This window comes from Magnolia sinica, chromosome 2 (genome assembly GCF_029962835.1).
Source record: "Magnolia sinica isolate HGM2019 chromosome 2, MsV1, whole genome shotgun sequence".
In the NCBI taxonomy this organism is placed as follows: domain Eukaryota; kingdom Viridiplantae; phylum Streptophyta; class Magnoliopsida; order Magnoliales; family Magnoliaceae; genus Magnolia; species Magnolia sinica.
Window position 1 is genome coordinate 27983561 of NC_080574.1, and position 22739 is coordinate 28006299.

Below are 22739 nucleotides of genomic sequence, written 5' to 3' on the forward strand. Positions count from 1 at the left end.
CTTTCCTACCTCTTTGAGAAGGAGGCTGACTTATGGTGGGAAAGCGTCCTCTACTCCATCCCTGAGAACCACGTGTGGACGCGGGAGGACTTTGAAGGCCACTTCAATGAAAAATATTTCGCTTAGACGTACCAGCATGAGAGGGAGAATGAATTCCTCCACCTCCAATAAGGGGAAATAACTGTAGCGCAATATGAAAATCGGTTTATAGAATTGTCGCGCTATGCTTTCAAGATGATCGCCAACGAGGTGATTTTCAGTGGGGTTGAGGAGCGGCATCCGCTCCAAGATGTGTTGTGCCAGCATCGGAACATATGCCGAGCTCGTTGAGATGTCGATACGGGCGGAGCAGGATGAGGAGCGTGTCGCACGGACCTGTTCACAGTTAGGGCCACGAAACAGGATGGAGGGACCGTCCTCTTCTTTTGCAGGAAAAAGGCCACGCCCTAACTCTCCGCCCCGACTGGCCGCCACACCAGCCCCTTCTGCACGACCTGCCCAAACAATAGGCCCCTACAACAGGCCTTGAAGATTCCGTCCGTACGGGCAATGGGGCCTAGCCAGCAATTTCGCCGTCCATCACCACCTCAAGTTAGACCGCCACAACGGCCTATGCAACGACTGAATTTTTCACAGCAGGCTCGGGTTCATGCCTTAGCGGCTGATGGCCAAGATGCAGTTATTCCTAATCCTACGGCCTTCGAGGTAATGGCCCACGTTGAAGGTACTCCTATATTTCTGCTAGTGGACACTGGAACTACTGTTTCACTCATGTCGCATGCAACCGTCAAGCGTTTAGGGCTACGCCTCACTCCTATCATAGGGGTGAAAATCACTACTGCCGCCGAAACTATTTCTGATGCGACGAGGATGTGTTGTGACTACCCCATAGACTTGGGGGGTAAGGTGGTACTCATCGATCTGATCACAACTAAGATTTTTCATTACGACGTCATCTTGAGTATGGACTGGTTGATACCGATGAAGGCGGAAATCGATTGTGAAATAAAGACAGTGAAAATATATGAGGGCGACGAAGTTCCCTTCACGTTCCCATTCCAGGTCAGCCACCAAGAAAGAATTTTGTGTTATGCTTCATTGGAGGAGGGTTATGATGGACCCTCGATAATGAAAACACTCGTGGTCCAAGATTTTTGGGACGTGTTTAAGGCCATACCTGGACTTTCACCTCGACATGAGATAGACTTCACGATCGATCTGGTTCTAGGTGCCAAGCCCATCTCCTTGCCTACTTACGGCATGCCCCCATGTGAGATAGAAGAACTAAGGTCTCAAATTGACAATTTACTAGAGTCAGGCTTCATCCGACCCAGTGTATCACCATGGGGAGCCCCGGTCTTATTTGTAAAGTAGAAGTACGACACTTTACGACTATGTGTAGATTACAGAAGATTGAACCAAGTGACGGTTCGGAACAAATACCCGTTGCCCAGAATCGACGATTTATTCGACCAGTTGACGGGTGCTCAATATTTCTCAAAGATCGATCTACAATCAGGGTACCATCAGCTGCGAGTTAGAGACGAGGATATACAGAAAACGGCCTTCAGGACCTGTTTTGGCCATTATGAGTTCCTAGTTATGTTGTTCGGGCTCACCAATGCCCCAGCGGTATTCATGGACCTCATGAACAGAATCTTTAGGCCATTCTTATACAGATTCGTCATCGTGTTCATCGACGACATATTGATTTATTCAAAAAGCCGTGAAGAGCATGGAGAACATTTAAGGGCAGTCTTCGAGACCCTAGAGAAAAATCAACTGTTTGCACAATTTAGGAAATGCGCCTTCTAGAATGAGGAGGTTAAATTTCTGGGACATGTAGTATCCAAGGAAGGAATATCTGTAGATCTCGCCAAGGTAGCAGCGGTACAAGATTGGAAGCAACCGAAGTCGGTTACGAAAGTGCGAAGTTTTCTTGGTCTCGCCGGCTATTATCGAAGATTCATTAAAGACTTTTCGAAGATAGCCCGACCGCTATCCCAGCTTACGCGGAAGGATCTCAAATTTGCATGGAATGAGAAGGCGGAGGCGGCCTTCCAAGAGTTGAAGGATAAATTGATGTCGGCACCTGTGCTTGTGCTACCTGAGCAATGGGTCAAGTACACCTTCTATACTGACGCTTCTCATGTGGGCTTGAGATTTGTACTCATGCAAAAGGACAGGGTAATTGCTTATGCGTCTCGGCAGTTACGGAAACATGAGGATCACTGCCCTACACATGACCTTGAGCTTGCGGCGGCAGTTTTCACATTGAAGATATAGAGACACTATCTTTATGGCGAGGAGTTTGAGCTCTTTTCTGATCATAAGAGTCTCAAATACATCTTCACCCAGAAGGACCTGAACATGAGACAGTGACGCTGGATGGAAATGTTGAAGGACTTCAAGTTCGATGTCTCATATCACCCTGGCAAGGCTAATTTGGTAGCGGACGCCTTGAGTCGTAAGAAGACAATCGAATTTGCGGCCCCGCTAATGGTGAGAGAGTAGGATATGGTGGAATTCGTTATAGACTTTGACATGAAGCTAACCATGGAGGAACCGTACGAAGTCCCAGCCCACATTCAGGCCCAGTCGCTGACTAATGGCAAAATCATTGAAGCCCAGGAGGGCGATGAGTTGTCGAAGAGGGAAAGATCAAGGAATGATGGGAAGTCTGAGTGGAGGATCGATACCGATGGAGGGTTGCAGTACCGAGGCCGCCTTTGTGTTCCAAACCTTTAAGGACTACGAGAAGAAGTCCTAAATGCCGCTCACAACTCCAAGTTAGCGATGCATCCTGGTAGTACCAAAATATACCAAGATCTGAAGCAGAATTATTGGTGGGACAACATGAAGAGGAAATAGCAGAGTATGTGTCCTGATGCCTCACGTGCTAACAAGTTAAAGCCAAGCACCGCTGACCACCAGGCCTATTGCAACCCATGCCCGTTGCAGAGTGGAAGTAGGACTTCATATCAATGGACTTCATTGCTGGCTTGCTCAGGATAAGGAAGGGGCATGACTCGATATGGGTGATTATGGACAGGCTAACCAAATCAGCCAATTTTCTACAGATCAAGACATCTAGCTCCGCCGATGATTTGGCCAAGGTGTATATCAAGGAAATCGTGCGACTCCATGGCATCCCATTGGAAATTGTGTCAGACTGGGACACACGATTCACGTCGATCTTCTGGACCCGCATCAAGAGGCCATAGGAGTGAAGTTGAAGTTTAGCACCGCCTTCCACCCGCAGACAGATGGGTAAATTGAGCGGGTGAACCAGATATTGGAAGACATGTTACGGGCTTGTGTTCTGAACTTTCAGGAGAGTTGGGACGATTGTCTCCCATATGCCGAGTTCGCCTACAACAATATCTTCTAGGCTAGCATTGGTATGGCGCCTTACGAGGCTCTGTATGGGTGTCCGTGCTGAGCCCCACATTATTGGGAGGAAATTGGCGAGAAGAGTTTGCTATGACCGAATTTGGTGCGGATCACGACCGAGAAGATTGAAATTATCCGGCGCCGCCTCTTGACGGCTCAAAGCAGGCAGAAAAGCTATGCCGACACAAGGCGGAGGGACTTGGAATTTGAAGCTGGGGACCACGTATTTCTCAAGATCTCCCCAATGAAGGGCGTTTTACGCTTCGGCAAGAAGGGAAAGCTCGCGCCATGGTTCATAGGGCCCTTCCAGATTTTGGACCGTGTGGGTGCGGTTGCCTATCGCTTGGCCCTACCCACGCCTCTCGCCGGAGTGCATAACGTCTTCCACGTATCGATGTTGAAGAAGTACGTCCCCGATCCTTCGCATATCATCAAGTGGGAGCACGTGGAGCTTAAGAAAAATGCCACATACATTCTCCGACCCACTCGAATACTTGATAGGAAGGAGCAGGTCCTACGCAACAAGGTCATCTCACTATCAAGGTACTATGGACCCATCATGATGAAGAAGAGGCCACTTGGAAAACGGAAGTAGAAGTCCGCAAGCATTACCAAGTCTGCTTCAGCAATACGAACAGGTACAAATTTCGAGGATGAAATTTAATTATAAGGAGGGTAGATTGTAACGTCCCGTCTAACCAGCACAGTATCTTGAGGCGTCCACGTAGGATTTTTCGTAGGACCATTCATTTAAACCACTCGCGGTGGGGTACCACAAGTTAATTAACCTAGGATTAGCCCATTAGAATAGACCAGACAGGTCATGTCAGGACCCGGTGTGGGTCGCCAAGCCAGATGGCTCGTCTGCACTTAGCAACAGCCCGTGCAGGCTATACCGCGACGCGGGAAAGTTAAAAAATTATAAAAATTTAGAAAAACATAGATCTCACTAGGCTTGGGGATATCACGGACCACGGACCCAGTGGACACCCAGAACTAGGATCTGGCATTTGCCCATTGAACCCCACCAATGCCAGGATTGGAATCTGGCACTTAAAATAAAAACTAAGATTTCAGGCTTTTCAGTCGTCAGATCTCTTCTACGTTTGCGGTGAAGGTCTAATGTATTTTTCTACGCCTGTCCATAAACTCTGGGACCCGATCGTGGCACGGTGACCGTTGATTACAAATCGGACCCGTGCGACCAAACCCTATATCCGATTGTTCCCAAATTTTGCATGGCCCTTCACCGGGCCATGGAGCACCTATCCTACAAGTTTCATGGTCAGAAGGCCACCAGAACCGCTCCAATCACCAGAACAGACCCCACAGGGCCATTTAAAGGTCGGAATCGTTTACTCAGGCTCCATATCCGTTCATCCGTTTATCCTCAAATTTTATATGGCCCCTCATTAGGCCATAAGGCACCTACCCACCAAATTTAGTGGCCGGAGGGGTGTTAGGGTCACCCCTAGGCCAATATGGAGTCCTAGAGGACTATTGTGGGCATTTAAAGAAACTCAAGGCCAAAGGGCCCAAGTCTAGGAAATAAAGCCCTAGCTCTCTCATAACTTCCTCCTTTACTATAACCACCAAGGAATAAAGAGAGAGAGAGAGAGAGAGCAAAGGAGCAAAGGAGAGAGAAGAGAGTATGAAGGAGAGCTAGGAGGACCCTAAATCAAGGTGGGGCCCAACAAAATTAAACCCCACAACTCCCTACATCTTCTCCAAGAAGAACCCCTCATCCACGAGCACCCTTTTCACTCCGTTAATCATCTAGGTAAGATCCATCACCCATTTTCGTTGAAACCCATGTGATTGAGAAGGGGTTTTCTTGGGTTCTAACATACAAAAGTTGTTGTAGGGATTCTGATTTAATATAAATACAAAGAATAATACAACCTAAATATATATACACTATGAAGTATATATACTTTGTAAAGATTTAAAATTTCATGCTAAAATGATACATATGTATTTAATGTATATAAGACATTATGAAAATAATATTATATTAAATAAACACAATGAAAAATAATTTCACAACATAAGATCAAATTTTAAATAATAATGTAGTAGTGAATATTTTTATATCCATATGTATACAAAAGTCATTAGATAATTTAATGGAATTGTTTATTATTTAACAATATTATCAAATACAAATATAATTTTAATAATCTTCAATTAATCTCTACATATAACATGAATCATGTGCATTAATGAATGTGTGATCAGCAGCATGTAATTAGTAGTATGTTAAGATTAAAAGTATATTTATTTATATATGTATGAGAATTTAAATATATTATAATTATAAGTAATATACAAAAATTATAAAAAAAAAATTATATTAATATTAGTATCGATTAGTGATATATGATGAAAGCACTACAAATGGACCATTAGGACCTTTTAACCATTGACGTCCAATTTCGGAATCATCTGACCACTAGATTGATGGGAAACCACCATTAGGACTACAAATCAAGTTGTGGGCCCCACCTGGACATTCATCGGCCTGATCTTTGATCCCGGGCCCTGTCTGGGGACTCCCAAATGGAATGGACGGAGTAGATTTTCCACAATCATCACGGTAGACCCCATACCGGTGTAGCATGTGTACCACGTGGGATGCAACCGCCGTGCACCGAGCCTGCCAACCCGGTCAGCCAGCGCTGACCCGCATTTTCTTAAAACAGAGAGAATCTCTCTCTCTCTCTCTCTGCGTTTTCGACAGCAGCGGATGAGCATCCGTTTGCAACGCACTGTGGCCCACCTACAATCTCCATCTGGGCGATTCAAACCATCCATCGTGTTGGAAACGTGGGGCTGACCAAAACCCAACTGTCACGGTAGATTTTCCTGCACGTGTGGACCCACTATCTTCACTGCAAATCGGCCCTACAAACACAAATTGCTAAAAATGGAAACCTGCCGTTTCTCCATCCGTATGCCATGAGGGCGATCCACGTGAGCTCCTTTTTCTCAATCTTAGTCGTCCACCCCGGTGCTATCACAACCATCCATTTTGTTCAGGGTGTTCCAGGTGAAACCAGGGACGGTTTCAACTCATTCCCATGGTTTTATGAAAACCAGACTGGATGTAATCCTGACCATCCACCATCCATCCAACGGTATTATGAGGCTTAGGGCTTCAAGAAAAGAGGATAAATACGATGAACAGTTCACTGCCCCGTCCCTAGCAGCCCTACCTCCGAAAATCGACCGCAACCTTCAACGCCCGAACCCACCACCGAAAGCCTTTCAAACCTTCGATCCATCCATCCTCCAAGCTTCAATGCACCCATAGGGACCCTCCCATGTTGTCAAATGGAAGAAGAAAGCTGAGGGGAAGAATCTGCCATTAACGGCTGAGTCTTCTTCCTCATTTCACCACTAGTCAGCTGGTCTGCTTGGGTCGAGCCTACTGAGTCCAGATGAGGGTCTTGGGTGTGAGAAAGGAAAGAGAAGAAGATGGGAGAAAGGAAGAAGAAGAGAGAAGCGAAAGAAGGAGAAAAGGAGGGAGAGCGTTCGAAGGAGAAGCGAACACCACACTGTTTGCTGTGGGTGCCGCACTACGCTGACCAGGCCCAGTTCGGCCTGAGTTGGGACCGAGTCTAAGCCTCGTATGGCCATGAGACGAGGCTCAGGGAGGTTAGAGGAGGAAGAAAAGAGAAAGAGAGAAGAGAGTGTGCGGTTGGGAGGTTGCACCACTCGACTCGGTGGGTTGTGCTCAAGTCAGGTTCAGTCCAGGGTTGCTGGACAATGCAGAGAAGAAGAAAAATAAATAAATAAATAAATAAATAAAGGGAGAGAGAGAGAGAGGGGGAGAGAGTGGTGGGGGCTGTTGCTTGCCCCGAGTTCACCCAACCGAGTTAACTCAGCTAGTTGCTGACCCTTAACTCTGTTGGATCGAGCCAGGGTTAGGCCTGGTACTGGCATGGCTGGAATCCCAACAAGGCATGAAAGAGAGGAAATAAGGTAAGGGAAGGAAGAAAGAGAAGAAGGAAGAAAAGAAAGTAGGGGAGAGGGCCAAGTCAACTCGACTCGAACTGAGTCAACTAGGTGAGTCCACCTATTTCCCCAATCCAGATTTGTTTCAATGCATCATTATCATTGCTAACAATGTTATTATTAGTATTGTTAATATTACCAACGATTAACTGCTAGTAGGATATTTAGAATAAAACCAGTTATGATAAACAAATTTCAATTATTAAATCATAGTGTTTCATTTATCATTCTTAAACCTTTGTTAATGATAGTAGATTGCACTAAATGATGTCATCACAATGATTATTAACAAACACTAATTATAATATTCACATTGATAAATATTTCATAATTGTTAGATTAACTCCAAAATTAATAATACACCAAGTAGAGTTCAACCCCTAAGATAGATGACTCAAACCCTAGGATATGATCTTAAACCTAGGAAGTATGTAGAACTTGGATCTAATGGTACAAATTCATGAATTGTGTTAGGATTCAATTCTATAGGCGCAAGCACCTTGCGACACTAGTAGGCGATTCCAAATAAAAGGTGATGATTCTTCCCCTTGAGCTTTCCATCTTCTCATTAGCTTAAGTTATAGTTTTTATTAAAAATTATAATTGATATCTCTCTCTTATAATCACATGTATTTGCTGGTGGAAACTGAATTGCTATATTGCCTGCTTAATGTTTATCATGTGTATTTGTTCATGCTTGTGGATTATTTGTGTATTGCTTATGGACTTTAAACTGGTACATTAGTGGGAACCCCCCCACCTATAAATGTACACCCATACTTGGGATGTAACCCAACTGGTTGTGATTAAAATGGACCTTCGACTTAGTGGTTATTGAGTAGTGGTCTAAATGGATCATTGATGTGGGCCTATCATCCAGGGTTATCGTGTCTAAATGGTTTTCAAGGATGGTCTTTTATCGCATGGTTTTGACACTCGCCCTATGAGGCCTATTTTGATAATTACCCTATGTGGCTTATTTGATATCGCCCTATGTGGCTTTGTTCTGATATTTTCCCTATATGGGTTCAAGGTTTTATACTGTGTAACCAAGATGGTAAACCCCGTATACTGTAATATGATTGGCCACCAGTCGACATGTTTCCATTAAACATCCCAAGATGGTAGCCTCATGGGCCGGGGATAGTAGTCATGGGACACTATGCCCGAGCTGTCGGCCTACGCTGGGCCCTACGCTCCCTGTAGTGACCGTGAGCTTATTCTAAAATAGCTGATTGCAATTGGACTAATAATGGGCTGGCAAATCATGCACGCATAGCATACTACGACGGCTTGGATCATTATGCCCATATGATTACGCTGCGAGTTGCGCCAATGACCAGCCGATCAATTTATGATGATGACTTGGATCACTCATGCCCATACGATTACGCTGCGTGTTGTACTGATGACCACTCACATCTTTGGGTGACGACCTCATTGCCTATCTGGATATTTTTCCTAATGTCTGTTTGGATGTTTGACCCATGACAATGATTGCATTCACACATCCATGCATCTAATAAGACTGCATTTACTCTGTTTTGGTTGTCTGGATGTTTTATACTATCTCTTACCTAATGCGGCGGTGTGTAATCTTGAGGGGAATTCACACTGAGTTGGCCACTCATCCATCAAATATACAACCGTACAGGTAGTACAGGTGGCTTTAGTGATATGTATGTTCAGACTTGATGAGGAGCAGGGTACGATTGTCAGGGATGCATTGTTGTATTTACCTGGAGGAGCTGTGTGATCTTGCGGCTTATATTTATATGTTTTTCGCTATTCTTCATGTATTAAATTCTTGTAAATCTTGTACTTGTTAAATTCAGAGACATTGGTTTGTATAAGTCATTATGGGTAGCTTCTTGTAAATTTGAATGATAACGAAATCAACCCCACAACTCCCTACATCTTCTCCAAGAGGAACCCATCATCGTCGGCCACCCTTTTCATTCCGTTAATCATCTAGGTAAGACCCATCCCCCATTTTCGTTGAAACTCATGTAAATGAGAAGGGGTTTGCTTGGGTTCTAATGTGTAAATGTTGTTGTAGGGATTCCGGTCGATCAACCCCCGAAATCCACCCTCCTAGGTCGACCCATGCCTTCTACAAATCCGAAGGTGCAAACTATTATTCTTAGGTGGCCTAGCACCAATTCTAGTATGAGATTAATGATTTTGATTGCTTGGATGTTATATTTGAAAGTCTAGGGAAACCCTAGGAATTGTATGTTTGTTAGAATTGTATGGATTTGCATGTTTGGCTCTCTCATGATGTTGTTCGTGTTTCTCACATGATTTTGTATATGGATGATTACTTGCTCATACCGTGTTGATTTTCTTTCATATATTGTTGCTTCATATTATGTATGACTTCATTACTCTTGTGTATATGATTTCCTAAGATGGAGGAAGTGCTTAACTTCCTCACACACACTCACATCTCACATGCACTTGTTTCATGATACTGTTAGCCTTACTTGACATGAGAATTTAAATTGTATGTGAGAAGTATGAGGACATGCTATTGTTTATGCTAGATGATACATTGGTAGTCGGTATACTATGAATCACTAGTTGTACCCTTGGGTTGGTCAAGAACAGGAGGAGAGCGAAGGTGGTTCCGTTGGAAGGACCGCCTTAAGGCTAAACCCATGGGTTTGGGTGAGTATTCGTGGGTGACAGTAGTTAGACTACATGAGTTGCTTGCACCCGATGCCGTTTCGTCACATACTTGCCTGGACTCATGCAGTCTAATCTACGGGTTGACCAACCTTATTTGTTAACCCTGTTTGCTCACTTATGTATGGAACCTGATCCACCCTACAACCATTGTAGCCTATCAATAACCCACTTGAAACCGGTTCACGGCCTCGTGAGCCAGGCATGGTGGAATGGGACACCGTATCCGAGCTGTCGGCCTATGCTGGGGTACCACGCCTCCCCATATTGACCGGAGCCATCCCTTTCTCTCGGCATTCCTCATGTGCTTGAAGTCAGGGATGAGGAACCCGACGGGATCACAGACCGCGGGGTCTCGACCCCACGTGTTGGGGGGTCTTGGCCTCGGAACCAGTTTAGGGCATTGATACATGGGGTGTACCAGATTCATCAACCTGTTGGATGAATGGACTTAACTAATAACTCGGCTAACACGATCGTATCGCATTAGTTAGGGTGGCGACTTGGTAGTCGAGGTTGCTCTGAGGGAGTGTTGTCATACGCGATCGTTAGATGGAGTCGCTCGAGGGAGCATTGTGGAGAGGGCACGCATCATATCATTTATCATGCATGTGCATTTATCATGCTCGAGGGAGCTAGGTGTTTATGATTGACTGATTTTCATTAAGTTCATATTATAATTGATGCCTGTTATAACTTGAGACTAATAACACCCACTGAGTTGATCACTCACTCCCACTCTGAGATGGTATTTTAAAACACCAACCCGACCTGTTCATAGATGCAGGTGACTCAGGGCTGGAGGAGCCTGGTGAGGCGAGCTTCGAAGAGGAGGATGAGCTGTCCTACTTTTAGTTGATGGACGGTTCTCCGCCAGCTTGAGACGCGGGATTTGATCGCTGAGCAAGGGGCTCAGTTCTATTCTTTTTGGACTTACTATTCTTTTTGTGATTTTGTTGGGTGGCGCCACGTGCGACCCTTTTATTCTTTTGGACATGTATATGATATATGTTTGATCTCTGTCATTTCAGTAGACTTGTGTGATTATGTTTCATGTTCCAGGAAATTTCAGGCTGCACAACTAAACTGGATTAAATGCACATTAATGAAAATCGGTTATAAGTGACTCTTGGGAACTCGGGAGTTGAGCGTATGCGCAATTCCTGATTTTCAGGGCGTTACATATGTCAAGGCACAATTAGTTTACAAAAGGATGGAAATATTGTTTTCTCTAATCTCAACCTCGCACTCCCAAGATGCCTCATCAACACTATGGTGACCCCTACTGAACCTTAGACCCTGGATCAAAACGATCGAAATTGGGATACCTTGCAGCCTCACCATCTCATCAATGACTAATCTAATAAGATAGTATGCCTGGTTATGTGAATCATCGACGACTCCTCCTGACGACTGAGGGTCCTTCTGATCTGCATAAAATCTGCCCTAGGTCTGTTGGGGAGGTGTATGTTCCCCCCCTCCCCCCAAAGAGGTGGTGGCTGCTGAAAAATGGGGGCACCCACGCTTATGATTCCCCGTCTCACCACATCTGAAGCAAATACCCGTGAATGGCATCTGTGGTGGTGCTGAAGGTGCTGCTGACGCTCGAAAGGATGGACGGTTCCTGTGCCTCTGTGGCCGTCGACGCTGCTGCTGTTGGAAACTACTAGAGGGGGTCTTCTTCTTCTGATCTCCTCTGTGATCATGAACCCTCTGTGAATCATTCTATTCTGCCTCGTAAATCTGGGCCCTTTGAACTACCTGCTCAAAGGTCAGGAGCATGTGTCCGACGACACAGCTCCTGAGGCCAAAATGTAAGCTATTCTCAAAACGACGGGCCTTTCACCCCCCATCATAAACCAAATACGGCGCAAACCTCGATAGCGCCATGAAACGAGCCGCATACTTGCCACAAACATGTCTCCCTACACCAAGGTCTCGAACTCTAACGCTCGCCGCCGACGAAAGTGGTTGGGGAAGTACTGTTAGTCGAATCGGTCAATGAAATCCTCCCATATCCAGACGAAGTCAGCTCCTACAACACAGGTAATGGAGGTCCACCACCGCTCGACTTCACCCTAGAGAAGAAATACAGCTAACTGAACTCACTGCTAGGTCGTACATCCAATCGTATCAAAAATCTTTTTCACTTCGGAGCGCCATCCTTCGGCTACTGTCGGGTCTAACTCACCCTAGAAATGCGGGGGGATCGAGCTGTCGGAACTCTCAAAGAAGGGCACTCACGCACTCCTGCTCTGCCTAGGCTAGCAAAACAGTGGGTCGCCTACCCTGCCTCTGAAAGATGGTGGTCATGGTTGTAACCTCTGCTGAAGCTGATCTGCACTCACGCACTATCGGGGTTGCGCTAGACTCAGATGGAGGTTCAGGAGTCTCAGGTGGGGGAACGAGAATCTCAGGCGGGTGAGCGAAAGTTGCTTGGGTCACTCGCTTGGATGTCATGTCCTACAAGAAAGAACAAGAGCCTATTATCCTCAAACACTCTCGAATATACACACAATGGGGAGCTATATCAAAAAATCTCTAAGTTATTCGAACTCGGAGACCTAATCATTATAAGTTCTCAACAATCATAAAGTGTAAGGTAGCTATCAGCAGATATGTGATGTTATCCTCAGGTATTCCCAAGTTATACTCTGATACCAACTTTTGTCACGCTCCAAACTCGAAAACCAGGCTCACAAAATTCCTGATCACCGAAATCAGTGCTGACGGCCTCCGTAGTACTCCATTCTCGGCTCTCAGCGCCCATGCACTAGATTCTGATCCTGGGATCCTACAAGGAGGATTTTTTACATGAATTTTTCTCATAAGAAGCATAACCACAAGTATACCCAAATCATAAGAACAACATCAACACCACATATCCAGTAATAAAAACATTCGAGTACAATACTGAAAGGGAATTACATGCACATAATAAAATCTGCACAAAGCTTGGCCTCATGCTCCTTCTCAGCTACGACTACGTCTAGACGTCATGTCACGCCCCAAATCCGAAGATCGGACTCACATTGTAAGACCTATATCCTAGCCTATACTGTTCTCGAATTCCAGTAACCTGCGACGTATAATCGATATTTGCGCATGACCCTAAGTCGTATCCCGTAGATTTAAGTCGGCTTAATCCAAGACTTGTATCATTGCGACTGCACCATCGTCGCGGTTCTAACGCTGCATCTTGCGCACCGATGCGATACCCTGGTTGGAAGATATGGGGGTCGGCGTTTATTTCGAAGAAACGCCGCGCTTTTACGATCTCAAGAGAATCTCTACAACCTGTCCCATCAATCAAATACTCCATCAATCAATCACATCACATCATGTCAAGTACAAAAGCAACCCATGCTTCCTTTCTCCACAAGTCAAGTAAACCCCAAAGTCAACCAATCACTCACCTCACATCCATCACTCTCTCTCCTTACATCCCATCTCTCCCTCTCTTTCCCTTCACATTTTCCAAGCAAAAATCCAAGCAAGAGAGTGGACGTCCATGGTTTTCCAAGAGAGGAAGTGCATGTGTGTGGCCCACCTTCCCATTCCAAAACCCATCATCCTAGCCATTCAAACCTCATCTTCCACCATCAAAGTGAGGCACAAGGAGGTCGGCTTTTCAACGGACCGAGAAGATCAAACGGTGGGTGCTCCCATAGGCTAGATTTCATTGTTTTGATGATGGGCCAAGTGAGGCCTACCGATTGATGGTATGGATCTTACTTTGGACCCTTGATGTGGCTAATGGACCACTTTGATTCTCATGATCATTCCATGATGGGGCCATTCTCCATGGACCCCATCATGATGTTTATTTTTCCTTGCATTATAAGAGGTCATCTAAATCGTCCATTTTGGGTGGAGAAGGATCTCCACCGTTAATCTTCGATTTGATGGGCCCACGAGTAATGGGACCCACTTGATGTATGATTGCTTGCAAGGGAGGGCTCATAGTGGCGGAGCCCTCCATCACACGTGTCCCGTCTCTCTCTCTCTCTCTTTTTCTTTTTATATGATGATATGTCCATGTGGCCCACCCGAATGGACCCCACCATAAAGCATGTATTTGATCCAAGTGATTTGTAGGTGGGGCCCACTTGTATATATGTTGTTCCACACCACCCAGCTATGTGGTGGCCCACCTGAGCAAGGCCCACCTTTTTGCATGTGTTATGCTCAAACCGTCCAGCGTCCCTGGACGCTGGACGTGAAAGGAAATATATATATATATATATATATATATATATATATATATATATATGTATATGTATGTATGTATGTATATTAGCTTAATTCTCAAGCTTTGGAGAGGGACGTCCATGTAGGCCCCACCTCAATGTAAAAATTCAATCCGCGCCGTCCATCCTTTTCCCCATACCATTTTAGGCGTTAAGTCAAAAAATGAGGTTAATTTGACTCTCAGGCGGGCCATAGCATAGCAAACAGTGTGTCTACCATTGAAATTCACCCTGTTGTTTTGATGCGCCAAAAATATACTCAATATTGGACTCGTTTGGTTTGTCTCGAGCCGTGAAAACCAATGGCTGGGGTGGATTTTGTAGATGCGGGCCCTACACAGGAAAAACCCCAAAAAAACACATTTTCTTCAAAAAAATTTTTTATATATAAGCAGCAGGTGCTGCTGACGTCCAGAGGACGTGCAGCAGCCTCCTGCTGCATTTGATGCTGGAGGCAGGGGTCCCAACTGTGGGCCCCACCGTGATGCTTATGAACATCAACACCGTGCATTTTAATGAGGCCCCTTAGGGCAGTGGGTCCCCCAAAAATTAGCCCTATGAGGAGCTCAGATGGCCCACACAGCGTGCAATAGTGTGATTGAACGTCTTCCATTGAAACCTCTTTTGGGTGTCCCAGAAGTTTTGGATTGATATGAAATTTATTTTTCCCCTTCATATGGGTCTGTGTGACCTTACCAACGGATTGGATGACAAATAAACGTTATGGTGGGCCCCACGTGGGACCCACAATGATATATGTGTTTTATTCCCACCGTCCAGGCGGACGGTGGAGCCCACAGTAATGTATGTGTCTTGCTCACACCGTCCACTGCTGTGGACGGTGGAACCCACCGTGATGTACGTGTCCTATTCATGCCGTCCAGCCATTTATCTGGTGGGCCCACATCAAGGAAACAATGTTGATTAAACGTCTACCATCGTGACCCTTTTGTGGTCTAGAAAATTTGGGCCAACATGAAATTTGTTTTTCCTTTCATCCCGGCCTGTATGACCGTATGAACAGATTGGATGACATATAAACATTATGGTGGGCCCAACATGGTACCACATGGTGTATGTGTTCTAGCCACACCGTCCATACCAGGATGGTGGGACCCATGGTGTATGTGTTCTAGCCACACCGTCCACACCTGGACGGTGGGACCCACCATGATGCATGTGTTGCATCCAATCTGTCCATCCATTTTAAAAGCTCATCTTATGACATGAGCTAAAGAATGAGTCAGGTCCATAGTTCATGTGGACCCCCACCATGATGCATGGGTTGCATCCAAACCATCCACCATTTGGCAAGCTTGTATTACAGGCTTGAGACTAAAAATTAGACAGATCTATGGTTCAAGTGGACCCCACCTTAGTATATGTATGGGGCCCATATTGATTTATTTGTGGCCGCCCATTGAGGCCCACCTTGGTATATGTATGAGGCCCTTTTTGATTTATTTGTGGCCGTCCGTTGAGGCCCACCTTGGTGTATATATAAGGCCCAAGTGATTAGGCTCATCTTGTCATATTTATAGCCATTGTTGAGGCCCACCTTGATGTACTTTGTGGCCCATCCGTTAGGCCCACTTTGATGTATTTCGTGGCCTAATCAAGAGGCCCACTTTGATATACATGTGACTCATCAGGATGTATCTTTGACCCATGAACGGGGCCCACCTGTTATGTGTTTTGAGGCCCAGGTGCAGGGCCCACCTGTTATGTATTTGAGGTCCGTGTATTGAGGCCCATTGTGATGTATTTGGGGCCCATGGGTCGAGGCCCATTGTGGTGTATTAGGGCCCATGGGTTGAGGCCCATTATGATGTAGAAGGGCCCGTGGGTTGAGGCCCATTGTGCTGTATTTGGAGCCCATTGGGTTAAGGCCCATTGTGATGTATTAGGGCCCATATGATGCGGCCCATTTGATGTATTTGAGGCCCATGGGTTGAGGCCCAATGGGATGTATACAAGGTCTATTGTATTGTGTGATTCCACCGTGGTTTGTGTAATGATATTTATGGCGGGTCATGCCTTGGGAGCAAATGTTGGTTTGACGTCCGCATTATAACTTCCCCTAAGGCCCATTGATAGTCCCATACTTGTTATGTGTTGGCCATCTAGGCCCATTTGCATTGTAAGGATAGTTCATTACTTTATAACATGCTTAGTATAATTCCATGACTCATGCCATACGCATCATCTGTGTGTTGGATATGAGTAGTGACTGATCATTGCATACGCCATTGGGCAAACTATTTACGAGACTCCTTATGAGACGAAGTGCCCACATTATCGCACCGTACGCGTAGGATTGTTGCATGACTGGATAGTATGACTCATGCATCTCGCATATATATAACTTGATCATTGTACGCCCTAGCGACATTAGGGTCGTGGCCTCCACAGACACATCGTGGATGGCCAAATGGGACACCGAAAATATTTGGTTCTAGCACTATGGGCACTTAGGATGTCCTTGGGTGAAAATCCCAGAACCTCCGAGGCCAGGAGTAGCCCCAACGTCTAGACCGAGTGGAACATGAGCGCCCGAGTGCCGAATACCAGTAGGCCGCGTCTCCCACTGTGTCGTGGTCGGTTGGGAGGGGGTGTGGCCTTATCCGCCCAAGTGAGGGGGCTATAAGCTAGGCTGAGTATGACCAGCTCGTAAATGGGTCCGCTATCGACGAGCCGGGTAGGTATTGGCAGACTACTGGTCAGGCGGATAGTGAGGTTTATTCCGCTCACTGGGCTGTGCAGCTAGGGAGGAGGCAATCGATGTCGAGTGTAATAGACCCCGGTGATTTCCCTAAAGAGTAACCATACTGATATGAGGACTTATTGAGCAGGAATTGCATATCCATTCATTCATTCATTCACTATCCACTCGGGCTGCTGGTGCGTAACTATTTGTTACGTGTACCATCGCATGGCCAGGATTTCGGTTGGGCGCGCGACTAACCTGAGATCAGGAGTTTACCACATTGTGTCTGACTATCCAAATTTAGGTATGGGACTGGTTTGGATAGAAGTCCCTTGTGATGGACCCCATAGCCTGTGATACTTCGTACTATCATCCCGACTTCACATTCCAGCATGGTCATTTCATTCGCACCGCATATCACATTGCATCCGCAGTACTTAGCATTTTGGGTTACTATGTTTTTGCACTTATAGCCTAGATGAGGTTGATGGTATTCATGGCTCGTCAGGATTTGCATATTGCATTGTATCCTCAGCATCTGTTATTGTCTTTTTATGTTTCGTATCGCATGGCCTTGGTATGGCCGATAGCATTCATGCCTTGCATCACACAGCTTTGGTACAGCTGATAGCATTCATGGACTTACCCCATATTTTCGCATTACTCTGATATTGTATGATTCATGATCTTGTCAGTATTTTCACTTATTCCGATGATGTATGATTTATGGGCTTTATGGTATACTTGGCACTTACCTTGGGCACACACTTTCACCACCCTCTAAGCTTTTGTAAGCTTATGCACGATAGATGCGTGCAAGTGGCGTTGGGTTGCAGCAGCGTTGAGCTTGGGGCGTGCAACAGTCTTCTGGAGTTTTGATTTTCGACATATGTATTTCCATTTCAGTATTGTATTCAAATATTTATATTAGTAGATACGTGATGATGATGTTGCCTTTGTGATTTGGGTAAACTTGTGGTTATGCCCCATACAAAAAAATCATACTGAAAAATCCTCCTTGTAGGATCTCAGGATCGGAATCTGGCGTATGGATGCTGAGAGCCGAGAATGGGGTACTACAAAGGTTGTCGGCACCGGACTCGGCAATCGAAAATTTTGTGAGCTCGGTATCCCATTCTTGGCTCTTAGTGCCCATATGCCATATTCCGATCCTGGGATCCTACAAGGGGGATTTTTCAACGTACATTTATCTCGTAAGAAGCATAACCACAAGTTTACCCAAATCACAAAGGCAACATCATCATCGCATATCCATTAATATAAACTTTGAATACAATACTGAAAGGGAAATACATATGTCGAAAATCAAGGCTCAAGAAGATAACTGCACGCTCCAAGCCCAATACCACTGCAACCTAACATCACATGCACGTATCTATCATGCATAAGCTTACAGAAAGCTTAGACGGTAGTGTAAGTGTGTGCACAAGATAAGTGTCAAGTATTCAATGCAATGCCATAATCATATATTGTCAGAAATATTGGCAAGATCATGAATCATACGATAACAAGTAAACGGAAATACTGACAAGTTCATGAGTCATACAATATCAGAGTACGCAATAAAGATCAGCTATACAAATGAGGAGTCATAGAGAGCCAAATATCAAATGCTGAGGGTACAATGCAATATGTAAATCCTACTAAGTTCATCTAAGCCATATAAATGCAGAAACATAGCAACTTAAAATGTCATATGCCTGTAGATGTAATGCAGTATGCGATGCGTATGAAATGACCAAGTTGAAGTGTGAAGTCGGGATGATAGTATGCAGTATCACAGGCTATGGGGTCCATCATAAGGGACTTCTATCCAAACTAGTTTTATACCTGAATTTGGATAGTCAGACTCAATGTGGTGGACTCCTGATCTCAGGTTGGTCACGCGCCCCAACCGAAATCGTGGCCATTATGAAAGTACACATAACAAATAGTTATGCACCACCAGCCCGAGTGGATAGTGAATGAATGAGTATGCAACTCCTACTAAATAAGTCCACATATCAGTACGATTCCTCTCTGGGAAATCACCGAGGTCTAGTACACTCTACGCTACTTGCTGCCTCTATCCGAGCGCACGACTGGGTAAGTGGAAGAGACGTCACTATCCGCCTACTAATATCAGGCCCGGCTCATCGATAGCGGACCCATTCCTCAAGTTGGTCAAACTCAATCTAGATAATGCCCCCTCACTCAGGCGGGTAAGGTCACACCCCTTCCTAATTGACCACGACACAGTGAGAGATGCGGCCTACTGGTATATGGCCCTCATGCACTCATATATATCCACTCGGTCTTGATGTTGGGGCATCCTCTGGTACCTAGAGGGTTTAGAAATTTTTATCCAGGACCATCTATGGCGGCCCGATGCTAGTAACAGATTTTCGGTGTCCCATCTAGCCATCCACGATATGCCTGTAGAGGCTACGGCCCTGATGTCGTTAGGGTATACGATAATCATAATCACACAATGCGAGATGCATGAGTCACACAGTCCAATCATGCATTAATTCTGCACATACCGTACGCTCATGTGAGATAACTCTACCTATCAGGGAGTCCCATAAACCTCTGTACTATGACATATGCAATGGTCAATCACATCCCATAACAAACATTTAGATGATGCGTATGGGCATGTATCGTGATGCTATGCTGTCACATACTCATAATCGGTATCAATAACTGGCACTGATAATCAACTTCGACAGTCAGCCTCGATAATTGGCATCCATAATCGGCTTCGCAATGTGGACATTTAACCAACATTACCCCCAAGGAATGGCCCACATAGAGCCTAACATATAATAGACTTATGGCCTCACACAAGGGCCAAATATACAATACCATGAGCCTCACTCAAGAGCTTAATACACATCACGATGGGCCTTTCACATGGGCCTAACATACATCACAATGGGCTCCATCGCCTAGCCCTCAAATGCATCACAATGGGCCTCATCACATAGGCCTCATATACATCACATTGGGCCTTAAACACAGGTTGAATACACATCACAACTGGCCTCAAATACGGGCCTCATGTGCATCAAATTGGGCCTCAACAATCGGCCTCGATATCCAGTCTCGACAATCGGCCTCGACAATCAAAATCGGCCTCGACAATCGGAATCGGCCTCGAAAATCGGCCTCGTCAATCAGAATCGACCTCGATAATCAGAATCGGTATCAACAATCAGGATCGGCTTCGATAATTGAAATCGGAATCGACCTCGATAATCGAAATCGAAATCGACCTCAACAATCGGAATCGGCATCGGCAATCAGAATCGGCCTCGACAATCGGAATCGGCCTCGATAATCGAAATCGGCCTGACAAAGGGCCCAAGGGAAGGTCACAATGTGGACATTTAACCAACATTCCTCTCAAGGAGTGGTCCTCATAGGGCCAAACATATAGTGGGCCCATGGTCTCATATACACAATAGGTGGGCCCTGCTCATGAGCCTCAAATACATAACACGTGGGCCATACACATGGGCCTTATACAGCACATTGGGCCTCATCATATGGGTCTCATATACAACACATCAGGCCTCATACATCACAATGGGCCGCATCACGGTGGGCCTCATACATCACAATGGGCCGCATCAATAAGCCCCACTAATGGGCCTCATACACATCAAGTCGGCTGCATCAATGGGCCGCACTAATGGGCCTCATACACATCAAGTGGGCTACATCAATGGGCCGCACTAATGGGCCTCATACACATCAAGTGGGCTGCATCAATGGGCCTCACTAATGGGCCTCATACACATCAAGTGGGCTACATCAATGGGCCGCACTAATGGGCCTCATAGATGGGCTACAAATATATCAAGGTGGGCCTCACAGATGGGCCACAAGTATATCAAAGTGGGCCTCTCAAATGGGCCACAAAATACATCAAAGTGGGCCTCAAGTGGGAGCTTGGATTACATGTAAAATCATTTCAATAGTTGCAGGTGCAACATGTGTATCACTATACATAATCATTATATGGGGCATATGGCTCACTAATGATGATCAGCACTGTCCAAACATTGGACAGCACCATCCAACATTGTCCAGCACCGTCCAGTACTATCTGGATGGTGTGGATGAGACAAATACATCACGGTGTGGCCACAACACCACCCCAACATTGTCCAGCACCATCCAGCACTGTCTGGACGGTGTGGATGAAACAAATACATCATGGGTGGTGTCTACAGTCCAAATGGGACCCACAGAACTTGGTGACGTCAATACACCAGCTATATATAGCTGATGTGAGGTATGTCAGCCAATCAGCTTCCATAGTGGTGGGTCCCACGTAGGGCCCACCAAATATATAATATAAATATATTAATATAATACTTATTATTATTATTATAATATTAGGTTCAGTCCAGCGTCCAGACGCTAGACATTTGGATGGATAACAAAGATATAACATATGCATCGTGGAGGGGTCCACACACGTGGCCCATCACACCGTCAGGATGGACGGATGGAGTGCACATATATCATGGTGACCCCTACTGCTGTCACACATGCAACAGCTACTGGCACTGGCTGCTGCCCACCATCAAAACGGACGAGCGGTAAGGATGTGGAATAAATACATCAGGGTGTGTACCACCGTCCATCAGCTAGACGGTGGATACAACACATACCTCAAAGTGGGGCCCCACAACTGGACAGTGTGGGCATGAAACATATACATAAGTGTAGTGTGGCCCACGCACCGTCCAAACAGTCCAGCACCGTCCAGACATTCTGGACAGTGTGGAGAAAGACATACATCAAGGTGGGTCCATGTGGTGGCCCACCACCACTTGGATCAACTGATATTTGTATTTTTGCTTCATCCATGGTAGCGGGAAGGGGGGCCAATAGATGGATGGTCTAGATCAAGTTAGCCACAATCCAACAAAAGGAGAGAGGGGAAGAGAGATAGAGAGAGAGAGAGAAAGGAAGGAAGAGGAACGTGTGAAGGGGAGGGACCCCGCCACTATGGGCCCTCCCCATACAATGCATACATCAAGTGGGTCCCACAACATGTGGGTCCTCAAATCATCGAATCCGAACGAAATCACCCACCGCTAGATCTCCTCTTCCTTCTTCTGCCAATGCATGCTAGGCTCTAAAGAATGTGATCCAATGGTTGAGATGAGGCCTGGAGGGTGGAGATGTGATGTAGAAAGGTGGGTCACACCAAGCTCTCTCATGGAGGTAGCTTCGACATGGGTTGCTTGGGAGAAATGAGAGAGAGAAGAGAGATGAGAGATGTGAGTGATGGGTGAGTGATGGGAGTACTTGTGTAAGAGAGATAGTTGACTTTGGAGATGGGTGTGAGTGATGGGAGTGATGTGTACTTGATTGATATGATTGATGGGATTGATGTAATGGATTCTCTTGAGATTAGCAATGCGCGGCGTTTTCCTCGAACTGAACGCAGGTCCACGTCTCCTGGCCCGGGTATCACCTCAGCATGCGAGACATGGCATCGGAACCGCGGCAAAGGCGCGGTCGTAAGGATACAAGTCTTGAGTTGAGCCGACTCTGGAATACAGTTGAATATAGTACTGAAAGGGATAATATATATATTAAAAATCAAAGCTCTAGAAGACAACTGCACACTGCAAGCTCAACGCTACTGTAACCTAATGCCA